This window comes from Cervus canadensis, chromosome 4, assembly GCF_019320065.1.
Source record: "Cervus canadensis isolate Bull #8, Minnesota chromosome 4, ASM1932006v1, whole genome shotgun sequence".
Lineage (NCBI taxonomy): Eukaryota > Metazoa > Chordata > Mammalia > Artiodactyla > Cervidae > Cervus > Cervus canadensis.
In genome coordinates this window covers 37,876,619-37,891,058 of record NC_057389.1, presented here as the reverse complement: position 1 = coordinate 37,891,058, position 14,440 = coordinate 37,876,619, and the positions used below count along the sequence as shown (strand labels likewise).

General features: G+C 40.7%; 1 long non-coding RNA gene across 2 annotated transcripts in view; it reads right to left on the bottom strand.

Moving 5' to 3' along the window:
• LOC122439618 overlaps nucleotides 1-12,186 on the bottom strand; it is a 42,270-nt gene extending 30,084 nt beyond the window's left edge. The window contains exons 1-2 of one of the 2 annotated variants that reach the window (XR_006268941.1): nucleotides 11,973-12,186; nucleotides 4,190-4,337 (exon numbers count right to left, since the gene is read on the bottom strand). This is a non-coding gene — a long non-coding RNA (uncharacterized LOC122439618). The remainder of the gene's footprint in view (nucleotides 1-4,189; nucleotides 4,338-11,972) is intronic. The other variant, XR_006268940.1, reaches the window with a different exon arrangement.
• Between the last annotated feature and the right edge of the window lie 2,254 nt (nucleotides 12,187-14,440).

Sequence of the window (14,440 nt, the reverse complement as noted above, 5' to 3'; positions counted from 1 at the left end):
CTATACTGTCTTGATGACTGTGGCTTTGTAGTAGAGCCTGAAGTCAGGCAGGTTGATTCCTCCAGTTCCATTCTTCTATCTCAAGATTGCTTTGGCTATTCGAGGTTTTTCATATTTCCATACAAACTGTGAAGTTATTTTTTCTAGTTCTGTGAAAAATACCTTTGGTAGTTTGATAGGGATTACATTGAAAGATTGCTTTGGGTAGTATAGTCATTTTCACAATATTGATTCTTCCAATCCCCAAACATGGTATATTTCTTCATCTATCTGTGTCCTCTTTGATTTTTTTCATCAGTGTTTTATAGTTTTCTATATATAGGTCTTTTGTTTCTTTAGGTAGATATACTCCTAAGTATTTTATTCTTTTTGTTGCAATGGTGAATGGTATTGTTTCTTTAATTTCTCTTTCTGTTTTCTCATTGTTAGTGTATAGGAATGCAAGGGATTTCTGTGTGTTAATTTTATATCCTGCAACATTACTGTATTCATTGATCAGCTCTAGTAATTTCTAGTAGAGTCTTTAGGGTTTTCTATGTAGAGGATCATGTCATCTGCAAACAGTGAGAGAGTTTCACTTCTTCTTTTCATATCTGGATTCCTTTTATTTCTTTTTCTGCTCTGATTGCTGTGGCCAACACTTCCAAAACTATGTTGAATAGTAGTGGTGAGAGTGGGCACCCTTGTCTTGTTCCTGACTTTAGGGAAAATGCTTTCAATTTTTCACCATTGAGAATAATGTGTGCTGTGGGTTTGTCATATATAACTTTTATTATGTTGAGGTATGTTCCTTCTATGCCTGCTTTCTGGAGAGTTTTTATCATAAATGGGTGTTGAATTTTGTCAAAGTCTTTCTCTGCATCTACTGAGATACTCATATGGTTTTTATCTTTCAATTTGTTAATGTGGTGTATTACATTGATTGATTTGCTGATATTAAAGAATCCTTGCATTCCTGGGATAAAGCCCACTTAGATGATGTATGATCTTTTTAATATGTTGTTGGATTCTGTTTGCTAGAATTTTGTTAAGGATTTTTGCACCTATGTTCATCAGTGATATTGGCCTGTAGTTTTCTTTTTTTGTGGCATCTTTGTATGGTTTTGGTATTAGGGTGATGGTGGCCTCATAGAATGAGTTTGGAAGTTTACCTTCTTCTGCAATTTTCTGGAAGAGTTTGAGTAAGATAGGTGTTAGCTCTTCTCTAAATTTTTGGTAGAATTCAGCTGTGAAGCCATCTGGTCCTGGGCTTTTGTTTGCTGGAAGATGTCTGATTACAACTTCGATTTCTGTGCTTGTGATGGGTCTGTTAAGATCTTCTATTTCTTCCTGGTTCAGTTATGCAAAGTTATACTTTTCTAAGAATTTGTCCATTTCTTCCAAGTTGTCCATTTTATTGGCACATAGCTGCTGGTGGTAGTCTCTTATGATCCTTTGTATTTCAGTGTTGTCTGTTTTGATCTGTCCATTTTCATTTCTAATTTTGTTGACTTGGTTCTTCTCCCTTTGTTTCTTGATGAGTCTGGCTAACGGTTTGTCAATTTTATTTACCTTTTCAAAAAACCAGCTTTTAGCTTTGTTGATTTTTGCTATGGTCTCTTTAGTTTCTTTTGCATTTATTTCTGCCCTAATTTTTAAGATTTCTTTCCTTCTACTAACCCTGGGGTTCTTCATTTCTTCCTTCTCTAGTTGCTTTAGGTATAGAATTAGGTTATTTATTTAACTTTTTTCTTGTTTCTTAAGGTAAGCCTGTATTGCTATGACCCTTTGCCTTATCACTGCTTTTACAGTGTCCCATAGGTTTTGGGTTGTTGTGTTTTCATTTTCATTCATTTCCATGCATATTTTGACTTCTTTTTTGATTTCTCCTATGATTTGTTGGTGATTCAGAATCGTGCTATTTAGCCTCCATATGTTTGAATTTTTAATAATTTTTTCCCTGTAATTGAGATCTAATCTTACTGCATTGTGGTCAGAAAAGATGACTGGAATGATTTCAATTTTTTTGAATTTACCAAGGCTAGATTTATGGCCCAGGATGTGATCTATTCTGGAGAAGGTTCCATGTGCACTTGAGAAAAAGGTGAAATTGATTGTTTTGGGGTGAAATGTCCTATAGATATCAATTAGGTCTAGCTGGTCCATTGTGTCATTTAAAGTTTGTGGGAGAAGGTGAGTGTGGGATAATCTGAGAGAATAGCATTGAAAGAAGTATATTATCAAGTGTGAAACAAATTGCCAGCCCAGGTTGGATGCACGAGACAAGTGCTCAGGACTGGTGCACTGGGAAGACCCAGAGGGATGAGATGGGGAGGGAGGTGGGAGGGGGGATCAGGATGGGGAACACATGTAAATCCATGGGTTATTCATGTCAATGTATGGCAAAAACCACTACAATATTGTAAAGTAATTAGCCTCCAACTAATAAAAATAAATGAAAAAATAAATATCTAATGTTAATTATCTATTATTTAAACAACTCAAATGTATATTTTAAATATATCCTTTGTGTTTTAACTTGATAATGCAGGAGGTTTTGCCACATAAGTTTTACATTTTTATTTATAGTCATACTCTTTTTTTTTATGGTTTCTGATGTTAATGCCATTGCTAAAAAGAATTTCCCTAACCCTAAGAGGCTAAAACTATGCACCTATGCTTTCTTTTAGTATTTTCATGATTTAGATGGTCGCATTCAATCTCTAACTGTGTGGAATTTATATTTTATGTAAGGTGAAAAGTAAAGCTCTAACTTTATTTTTTTCCAAATATCCAAAGTTGACACCATTTGTAAAGAATGGAAATGTCACCTTTATCACATATTAATTTTCATGCATAGTTGATCTTGTTTCAGATGATCTATGCTCTTCCAGTCATCTGCCAGCCTACCCTCTGCCAGTCTCATCATCCAGCATTTTAATCTAGTAGGGCAATTCCCTCCACGTGGCCCTCCTTTTATGGGAAAAAAAAAAAAAAGGCTATTCTTAAGCATTTATTCTTCCAGAAGCACTTTGGAATCATTTTGTTAAATTCCTTCCAAATCCCATTGATATTTTGGATGGAATTGCCTTAAATTAATAGATTAAACTATGGGACATTGACATCTTTGCAAGACTTCCAGAAGCATAATACATCTTTCCATTTGTTCAAGTCCTCTTTCATGCTCCTTACTAAACTTTTGTCATTTTTTCCATTTAGGTCCTGTACATTCTTGTTAAAGTTATTCCTAGGTGTTACATATTTATTTGCTATTGTAAGTTAAATCTCTTAGGCATAATACTTTATAGCAAGTTCATGCTGGTATATAGCAAGCCATTGAGAAATGTATGTATAGATGGAGGTGGAGGTGGAGGTAGCGGGTAGACACTGAGATAGACTTTGTTGAACCTGTCTGGTCAGCAGGAGCTATGGAGAAAGGATGAGAGAGAAATGTCCTGACTTCTCTGTTTCATCCCAACACTTCTAAAAGTTTCTTGAAGGGTTTCTTGTTCATCTTGGCTATCCTCAGCACCTACTAGATTCTAAAAGAATAAGGTGAAGTGAAGTTGAACCTACTTAAATACAAATGATTGACATGCTATCTCTCTGGAGCCCTGCCACACTTTGACATCCCTCCCTGGTGATGGTTCCTTGTTTCATGTCTTCTTTCAGTATTGTTGATGGCAGAGTCTATGTTTTTTCCTTGTTTGTGTTCCCCACATGGTCTAACCCAGCCTGGCACAATGCTCAACCAATGTTCATGTAATCCATGAAGGAACAGATGTCCCCTTCTATAAAGTGGGAGTCTTGAACATCTGCCTTTTGAACAGTCTGTGTGATAGAGTGATTCCTCTTGGTCTCCTAGCTTCAGGGAGGTGAGAAGTGGGTTTTCCTTCCTTCTGTACTGCCTGCATGTGTCTGTTCTCCTCCTGATGAGTCATCTGGAGCCAGACACCATCGCTCTCAGACAGAACATGTCAGGTACTTGCTCAGGAGCAGCGGGGCCATAAATCTGTGCTGCTTCCCTGTGGTTACTTAGGGAACCCTGGGGCCGAGCCAGAAAGAGGGGCACTGCAAAGAAGGCTCTGGCCTGTGTCCCAGCCTCCCGGCGACAGCCCAGCCAGCACTTCCCTCTCTCTAGTTTGGAACCAAGGTCCTGTCCCCTGTAGAGGGCAAAGGTGGCCTCCAGCCAAGAGGTTCTGATACTCACCAAGATCCTCCTACCAGACATTCAGAGAGACAGAAGGGATCAGTTAGCAAAATGACTGTGACAGGAACCAGGGCAGCTGGAATCTGGTTCTGTACTTCATTCCTTCACCATTACACAGGCAAGCATAGGCAGATCCCCCTTCTACTCTCTGCAGGTGTGAGGAGTAAATGAAACACTATTTTAAACTGCTTGGCTTAAGTCCTGATCACAGCAAACAATTAACAGAGGCAGTTGTAAATGTCATCATTATTATTGGTACTCAATAGTAACTTGTTCTCACTATAATCTCCAAAGTATTTATCCCACTTTAGAGATGAGGAAACTGGGCCCAGAGAGATAAAGTGACTTGCTCAAAGTGCTTCTACCGAGATCAAAGTCACTGGTTAATAGCCAGCTAGTTACTATAGTGCACAGAGATTTTTCTACTAAATCCTAGGGGAAGGACAGACACTATCACTCAGCTCCATTCAGCTGCAGAGCTAGACAGGTGCCCTCACTGTCGTTGCATGATGGCTGGAATGCTTCCAGACCTTACTCTAAATGCTTTGTAGTCTAATCCTCAAATCCCATGAACAAGGAGACCCTGGGCTCTCATTGGCTCTGACTGGGTCAGAGTGTCCACTTCTAGAGCTGGAAGGGAGGGTCAGCCTAAGCCCAGTGGACAGCAGCGGGCACAAAGGGATGTGGAATGGAGGCTAAGGGCCCAAGCAGGATGTGTGTGTGTGTGGTCTTAAAACATTTGCCAAAATGTTTACAGAGATGCTCTCTCTGGATAGTGGAATAAGATGTTGATTTCTCTTTTGTTTTCTATCCTTTCCAGAGGTTTACCATAAGCACATAGTTTGATAATTTTTAAAAAGCTATTTTCATTTGCTTAGTGGTTAAATAATGTGAATAATATATAGTTATATTCAGTCAGTCAGTCAGTTCAGTAGCTCAGTTGTGTCTGACTCTTCACGACCCCATGAATCTCAGCACGCCAGGCCTCCCTGTCCATCACAAATTCCCGGAGTTTACTCAAACTCATGCCCATCGAGTCGGTGATGCCATCCAGCCATCTCATCCTCTGTCATCCCCTTTATATTAGGTATGTTGAATTTTAAGAATTTGGGGCTGGATGTTTGAGGCCTCGGTCCCAGTCTGGCTCTGAGTGACCATGGTCATGTCACTTGTCTGACCTCAATTCCACCATCTGTAAATGAGAGAAGGGTCACACAACCTCTGCAGTCTCTTCCAGTTATGATTCTCACCCCTTCTGTGTACATACAGCAAGTAAAAAGGTGCAGATCAGCTGGGTCCAAGAGATCCACTTGAATGTAAAGAGACCCTTGAACAATATAGCTTTGAACTCTGTGGATACTCTTACACAGGGTTTTTTTTTCCCCCATGAATATGTACTATGTAACATAACTACACAATCCCCAATTGATCTATGGATACAGAAGACCAGGGCTGACTGCAAACCCTCCTGTCCTGACCCCTAAACTCCTCCTCAGCTCCCCTCCCCACCCCCATTGTTCTAGAGTCAACTGCTACTTTCTCTAGTTGCAGCAAGCAGGGGCTACTCTTCATTGTGGTGCATGAGCTTCTCATTGTGGTGGCTTCTCTTGATTGAGAGAATGGGGTCTAGGGTAAGTGGGCTTCAGTAGTTGTGGTGCACAGGCTTCGTTGCTCCCAGGCCTGTGGACATCTACCCAATGTCCCCTGCACTGGCAGATTCTTAACAACTGGATCACCAGGGAAGTTCAGTATTTTTTTGTTTGTTTGTAATTTTTTTTTAACTGAAGTAGATTTACTGCGTTGTGTTAGTTTCATGTATACAGCAAAGTCATTCAGTTATTCAAATGTATATGTATATATATATATATTCTTTTTCTGTAATTATTGCTTAATAGAAATCAGTTCTGAATAAAAATGGGCACAGTTATGTAGTTGAGAGAGTTTCTTCAGAAGTTGAACATGCTCCCAGAGCTACTAAAAGAGTGCCCTCCTCAATGGAGACCAGTTAGCTGACTCCAGCCCTGAGAAATCTCTCCCTCCCTAAGAGAGAAGAATTAACATTAATGACTGGGCCTGTTATGTGTCCAGCCTAATACAAAGTGTGTTATACACATCATCTGATTTAAACTCATAAGATTGTTACCATAATTTATTTGGAGTAAAGTCACTCAGTCATGTCTGACTCTTTGCGACCCCATGGACTGTAGCCTACCAGGCTCCTCTGTCCATGGGATTTTCCAGGCAAGAATACTGGAGTGGGTTGCCATTTCCTTCTCCAGGAGATCTTTCTGACCCAGGGATTGAACCCAGGTCTCCTGCATTGTAGGCAGATGCTTTACCAACAAGCAACTAAATACTAAAGTCTCCTGCACCATTATTGAATGCTTGCCTTCCCATAAAGATCCTTGGGAGATCTTTGATAATTAGAAATCATCAAAGATGATGAAGAAGAAATACTCTTTGTCATTTTCATATGTCCCTCAGACCCTAACACAGGGCTCAATAAACACTTGCTGATCATTAGAAACCTCCTCCTATCACTGCTTCTTGGGCTCCACAGAGGATGATTCCTAATATCAAAGGTCCGACCAGCTCCTAGGTTAAGAGAATGATGATCAGATTAAAGGGGAGGATAAGGAACAACAGATTAGGTGATTATCCACTGTTGACAGGAAGCTGTCACTTTAAAGAGTTGTCCTGATATGCACAGGGCATTCAGGAAATAGGACATTGGACAGGTAGACTTTGATCAGGAACAGAGGGTTAGAAAGATCAGGATTAGGGGTGTCTGGAAGCAATCTGAGAGCACTGGGAATTTTATTTTTATAAAATACAGTGGCTATACAATATTATGTTAGTTTCAGGTATGCTCCATAATGATTTGTCATTTACATACATTATGCAATGATCACCACAATAAGGCTAGCAACCATCTGTCCCCACACAGAGTCATTACTACAGTACTGACCGTGTTCCTTGTGCTGGATATTGCATCCCTGTGACTTGTTTATTTTATCACTGCAGATTTGTACCTCTTAATCCCTTTCTCCTATTTTGTCTACCCCATCATCTCTCTTCATTCTGTTTCTTCTCTGTACCTATTGGTCTGTTTTCCTTTTGTTTTGTTTGTTTTTTAGATTCCACATATAAGTGAGATCATGCAGTATCTTTTTCTATCTGATTTATTTCACTGAGCATAATACACTCTAGATCCATCCATGTTGTCACAAATGACAAGATTTCCTTTTCTTATTAGATGGGTAATTTTCCATTGGGTGTGTGTGTGTGTGTGTGTATACATATATCACATCTTTATTCATTCTTCTATCTATGGGCACTTAAGTTGCTTCTGTATCTTGGCTATTATAAATAATGCTGCAGTGAACATTGGAGTGCATATATCTTTTCTAATTAGCATTTTTGTTTTCTTTGGGTAAATACCCAGAAGTGCAATTGCTGGATTATATGACAATTCTATTTTTAAATTTTTATGAAGATCCATACTGTTTCCCATGGTGGCTGCACCAATGTACATTTCTACCAATAGTGCAAGACGGTTCCCTTTTCTCTACATCCTTGCCAACACTTATTTGTTGTCTTTTTGATGGAAAACAAAAGCAAAAATAAACACATGGGACTATATCAAACTAAAAGCTTTTTGCACAGCAAAGAAGACTATCAGTAAAATAAAAAGGCAGCCTACTGAATAGGAAAAACATTGGCAAACAGTCTATCCAGTAAGAGATTAATATCCAAAATATACAAAGAACTAACACAATTCAATATCAAGAAAACAAACAACCCAATTTAAAAATGGGCAGAGGACCTAAATAGATATTCTTCCAAAGAAGACATACAAATGGCCAACAGACACATGAAAAGATGTTCAGGATCACTAATCATCAGGGAAATGCAAATCAAAACCACAGTGATATATCACCTCATACCTGTCAGAGAGCATTGGGATCTCGGACAAGTGTTAGAGTTGAAAGGAAGGGAAGGTTGCAGGAGGAGAATGGTTTTCCAGCACAAAATTCACTGGAAAAATAGAAAGAATAAAGAAAGACAGACAATCAAACAAATCAAACTTCCTTCTACACAGTTTTGCCTACAGGAAGCTCTGGTTTTAGGGATGGGATTAGATGTTGGGATCAAAAAAGTGGGTCAAAAATAAGAACAAAAAAAAAGTGTCTAGAGAAAGTCCATTGAAGGACAAAAGTTTCACAAATTTTTCCTTATTTTGAGTTTCAGTTAAGGCTGAAATCAACCTGCCCTTTTCATTCACTCATTCAATTACTCATCTAATAAATATTTATTGAGCATATAGGATTCATCAGACAGTGTACTGGCTCCTCAGATGAGCAAAAGAAACAATATGCCTGCTCTCGTTGAGTCTGAAGTCTAGAGAGAGAGGCAGATATTGATCCAGTAATCACATGAAAGTGTGAGTATAAAACACAAACCAGGGGGAATGCCATGAAGGAGAGAGATGTGGTTTTCTGAGAGCAGAGAATAAAGGAAACTCACCTAGACTGGGGTGGGGAGGGGAAAGACAATCTTCCCTGAGGAATTGACCCCTGACTTGAGATGTGAAGAACCATGGGCCCCTGGCAAGGAATAAACCACAGCAAGTGGAGGCCAGTCATTTTTAATGGGTTAGCCAAGGCAAGACTAGTAGTACTGGTATGCAGACAATCTAGGGCTAAGACCTACACCCTCCAAGAACCCACCTATGAGACATTCAGCAAAGTCATTTGTACTTTCTGGCCTCTATTTGATGATCTATAAAATGGGAATGATGGACTAAAATGATGTTTCTCAAAATGTGGTCTGCTGATCTGCAGCAGAAGACACATGAAAAATGGGTTACTTGTGAAAAATATAAATTCCTGTACCTCACTTCATACCTACTGGATCAAAGTACCTTGGGCTACAATTCTAGTACCTCCTCATATCTAGAAAAGAACTAAAATTCTTCATGGTGATGTCTGCGCCTTGTGACTAACAGAAACCTCTTGCAAAAAATATATGCTTGATTGCATGTACTCCCCCTTCACCAAAATCACATACGTACTGACCTTCCCCTCTACCTCTTTGGAGCTATTTCTCAGAGCTGTCTGAAATGCTGTCTTCCTAAATAAAATTTAACTCACAACTCAAAAAAAAATTATATATATATATATATATATATATGCGTGTGTGTGTGTATGTGTGTGTATATGAAATATATATATGTATCTGGGGCTAGGTCCCAAGATCTGCATTTTAAGGCTACTCTAGGTGGCTTTTATGCTCAGTAAAGTTTGAGCATCTGGGTAGGCAAACTTTTACCTGCTAAGTGGCTCTTCATTTCTTTCTAAATTCCTAGGTTCCCAATGGAGCAACACCAAGAAGAGATAAAGTGGGCAGTCCTCCAGACTGAGTGAAGGAACCTACTGAAGTTTTCAGGTGACAACAAAAGGTCTGAGCTTTTATACCCGGAGTTGGTCCAGCTGTTTTAGGAACAAGTTCCCCAGACTGACTTGAGAGAAAATAGCTCTAGGCTGATTTTTTTTTTAAGGTTTATGAATGTTTTGTTAATATTTATTTTTGTTTATTTATTTATTTGGCTATGCTGGATCTTATTTGCAGCACATGAGACCTTTGATCTTTGTTGCAATGTGTGGTATCTTTAGATGAGGCATGTGGGATCTAGTTCCCTGACCACGGATAGAACCAGGGCCCCCTGCATTGGGAGTGCAAAGTTTTAGCCACAGGACCACCAGGGAAGTCCCTGAATTTTTTTTTTTTCTTTTTACCTTTCACTCCACTCCTGGGATTTATTTGAAAATATATATTTACTGAAGTCTGTTCCCTGCCCTTTTCCCTCCCTTCTTCTTTCCCTTCTCATGACTCTGGTTCTCTGCAGTTTTGGGGGCCAGTAGAGTTTCACGTAGGTCTCCCCTTCCTTCTCTGCCTTTCTAGGGCATGAATGGTCACCTCTATAGTCTGTGAGCCTCTTTGGTCTGATATGGAAAACTCCTGTTGACATTGATTCTACCAGAGACCAAGAATTACAGACTGCCCTGCCTGCTGGGCCAAGCTGTTTCCCTTTCCTTCTGCACAGCAAGCTCACAGAACCCACCACCCACATACCCCACCCTCTCCCCAAGGCACCAACACTCATACTGGTGGTCTCCAACCTCGTTTTGAGTCTCTGTGTGAAGAAATATTTCCAGCAGGTCCTGAGCTCTCTAGGTGTGGTAGAGTCAGTCTCATAAATTGCCTTTCAAAGGCCAGGTATATTATTTCCACCTACCGGCCAAAATGCTTGTATTAAAATGAAATAGCACATATAAAGCACATAACTCCAGCCTAGTACACAGAAAACTCTCAACAAATGTTAGTGTCCTTTATGTTATTTTTCCAGCCACTGTTTGTTTAGGAGTATTTATAAGGGAAGAAAAAAGAAATCAGTTATGTCAACTGGCAAGTAAGGGTTTGAAAGAATCAGTGAGAGATCAGCTAGGAAAACTGTACCTACATGCTCCAGATACTGAGAATCCTGTTATATGTTTTTAAGATATACAGAACATCAACAATAACCAGCTGAGAGCTTTCTAGGACCAGGCAAAGTTTCATTTAATCCTCATAAGAATAATTAAAATCCACATTTTACAAATAAACAGAAGCTTAACTAAACAAAGTCCCAAAGTGATAAAGCTAGGAAATGGCAGCAACTAGAATTTAACCCAATGTTTAATAAGCTACTTCCTTAGGTCTAACTGACATCTCTCATGCTGTCTTAGGAGGCTATATCTGCTCTCTCTGTCTCTCTGTCTCTCTCTCTCTCTCTGAGATAGACAAATAGACAACAGTTGATTGCCATCGTAAGATTAATAACTTTTGTAGTCCTTAAAGGCAATTTTTAAATTGGGTCCCCTATGCTTCTTCTTGGAAGAAGTAAGGCTCAAGCTTGATACAAGCTCTTGCCCTCACTTGAAGTTCCCAGGGAGGGGTTAGCAGGAAAGATGCAATCCTCAGATCTCACCCAGAGAAGGGCCCACATTGTGTGGTAGCACACAGACCAGAACAACTTCTGTCTCTCTGACCAAGGTCTCTGACCCGCTGAGATACCCAGAAATTCCTGTCACTTTATCTGTGAAGTCAGCCTACAGTCAAACTCAGGTTATCTGAGAGGTGAAAAGTGCCACCTTTGAATCAAACCACCTCTGTTCTAATCCTCTCTGAATAATCTTGAGCAAGTTAATAAATCACTCTTATCCTCAGTTTCCTCATCTATGAACTGGATCCAATAGTGTCTTCTACAAAAGTGTCGTTTGCAGGGTTAAATGAGATGATGCCTGTAAATTAGCTTGACACAGGCTTGATGCGTAACTATACTCATAGTTAATTAACATAGGGCTATTGGAAGAGGGAAATGCTTATGTCTAAAGGGATAGTACTCTAAAGAATTAGGGAGATATTTGGAAGCCTTTCCAAGAACTTGTAATACACACCATGCCCTAACTGCTCTGTGCTATGTGCTTAGCCGCTTAGTCATGTCCGACTCTTTGCAACCCTATGGACTGAAGCCCGCCAGGCTCCTCTGTCCATGGGGATTCTCCAGGCAAGAATACTGGAGTGGGTTGCCATGCTATCCTCCAGGGTATCTTCCCAACCCAGGGATCAAACTCACGTCTCCTGCATTGCAGGTGGATTCTTTACTGTCTGAGCCACCAGGGAAGCCCCTATCTAAAAGTTTCTACAAAATCTTCCACATACCTTATCCCCGAGCACTTACCAGGGCAGTCCCACAAGAGGCAGAAAACCAATGCTCCTCCTCCTTCTCCCTTCATCTTTTCATGACTCCCAAGGCAGCCTTCCAAATCTGTGGGTCTGGCGTCCAGTAAACAGTAGAGAAACGCTGGGTATTTCCTGTCCCAGTGTTCCTCAGGACACGATAGAGATGGGCAAAGCCAACTGCCTCTTTCTCACATGCCTCCCTCCTCCGCCATGTCCACAGGGCCTAAAGTGATGTCACACAATTTCCCAAACATGTCCCTGGGTTCTGCCCAGTCACCTCTGCCAGAGAAGGCAGAGATCACTCTCTGACATCACTTCCTTGCCTTGCTCCCCAGGGGCCCCATCTGTCTACTCCAAAGCTTGGCTATAACACTTTGTCCAGATACAATTTTTAGATGCCCCCAAGGAAAAAGGTTCCCACCACTTCTTTTAGACCTTTCTGAACTTGGTGGCCACCACAAGTGAAAATCCCCCAAAAGAGGTTTGATGGTTTGGTTCAAAGAACCCAAAAGAGGAAGAAGAGGAAGTCAGAGAAACACGAGACCTATGTCATATATTTATGTGTTTCCTTATTTAACTCACATTACTGTTCAATGTCAGGCACAATTCTCTCTACATCCTCAGATGCACACTTCCATTATCCATCTTACACTGTGAACTCCAGGAGGACAAAAAAGGCCAGCATCCATTTACTTTATTCTATGCAAGTTCTCCTCCACAATGAATGGTAAACACTGAATTAGATCTGTTGCTCAAAAGTAGTAGAGGCTACACCAAGATAAAGTTAGCAGGAGCAAACAAAAATAAGAAGCATCAGGGTGGCAATCAATTGATCAAGGGGCCCTGCCAAGAATTTGTCACCGAAGGATCCCCTACTAGGAATTCAGAAAAAGTGTGGAATAAAGCAATGTGTCCATTGCTTTCAGTAGATTCTCAATAAGGTCTAGGACCTAAAAAGATAAGGAACAACTGGGAAGGGATCACTTTTTCTTTTGAAATTTGGAGGGAGGGCAAGGAATAAGATTAATACATATAAAATTATGGGCATGCTAAGTGGCTTCAGTTATGTCCAACTCTGTAGGACCCTATGGACTGCAGCCTGCCAGGCTCTCCTGGTCATGGGATTCTCCAGGCAAGAATACTGGAGTGCGTTGCTGTGCCCTCTTCCAGCAGATCTTCCTGACCCAAGGATTGAACCCGTGTTTCTTACGTCTCCTGCACTGGCAGGAGAATTCTTTATTACTAGCACCACTGGGAAGCTTGATATTACAGAGGACATCAATATAGTAGCAGTGCTGTTTTTGGATGAGTGTTTTTTATGAGCCAAGTCCCAGGCTAAATCATTACAGACTACAGTTCCTTTGAAACCACCTATGTTCCTGTGCATTAGCTCAAGAAATAGAAAGCATTATTCCCAAGTGTCAGATGAAAAAATGGAGGCTCAAAGAGTTTATGTAGCTTGCCCAAGGTCACACATATGGTCAACCGAAGCTAGGATTCAGACTCTGAGTCCATGCCAAGCTTCAGGAATTGATGACCTCAGTGGCATAAAAAGCCGTGGGGGAGGAGTCAAATCTTCAGGCTATGGACCCTGGTTCTGCCCTAGGTAAATCCCTCCCCCTTTCTGGACCTTTGTATCCCTGCATGTGAAATAAGAGAGTGAGACTAAATAAATAAACATTTGATGCAACAGTGTTTACAAAGTATGCAACAGATATTTTCTGTAACGGGTCAGAGAGCAGATATTTTAGGTTTTGCAAGACAGCCTGTCTCTGTTACAGCTCCACAACTCTGTCATGGTACCGTGAAAGCACCCAGAGACATACCCAAGTGAACAGGCATGGCTATGTTCCATAAAACTTTATGTACAAAAATAGGCACAAGGCTAGATTTGGTCCATGGGATTATACTTTGCTGACCCTGGACCAGATGATCCGTAGGGTCCTTCTGAGTCTGACATTTCAGAAGTCTGGGTCCTGATTGTAGCAGTGGAGCCCAAAGGGACCAATGCCTTGAAAAGTCAGCTGTACAGAGCTTGTTGCCATAACTTTTGTTTTGTTGTGTTTGACAGTGTCAATAAATGTGGTTAGAAAGTAAATCCTGGGGCTTCCTGGTGGTTCAGTGGTGAAGAATCTGCCTGCCAATGCAGGAAACACGAGTTCGATCCCTGGTCTGGGAAGATCCCACATGCCATGGAACAGCCAAGCCTGTGTGCTGCAACTATTGAGCCTGTTCTCTAGAGCCCAGGAACCACAACTACTGAGCCCATGCCCCCTAGAGCCTGTGCTCTGCAACAAGAGAAGCCACCACAATGACAAGCCTGCGCACTGCAACTAGAGAGTAGCTCTCACTTGCCGCAACTAGAGAAAAGCCCCAGCAGCAACGAAGACTCAGCACAGCCAAAAATAAATAAAATTATATAGAACCACACCCACATTAAAAAAGAAAGAAAGCAAACCCATTGCT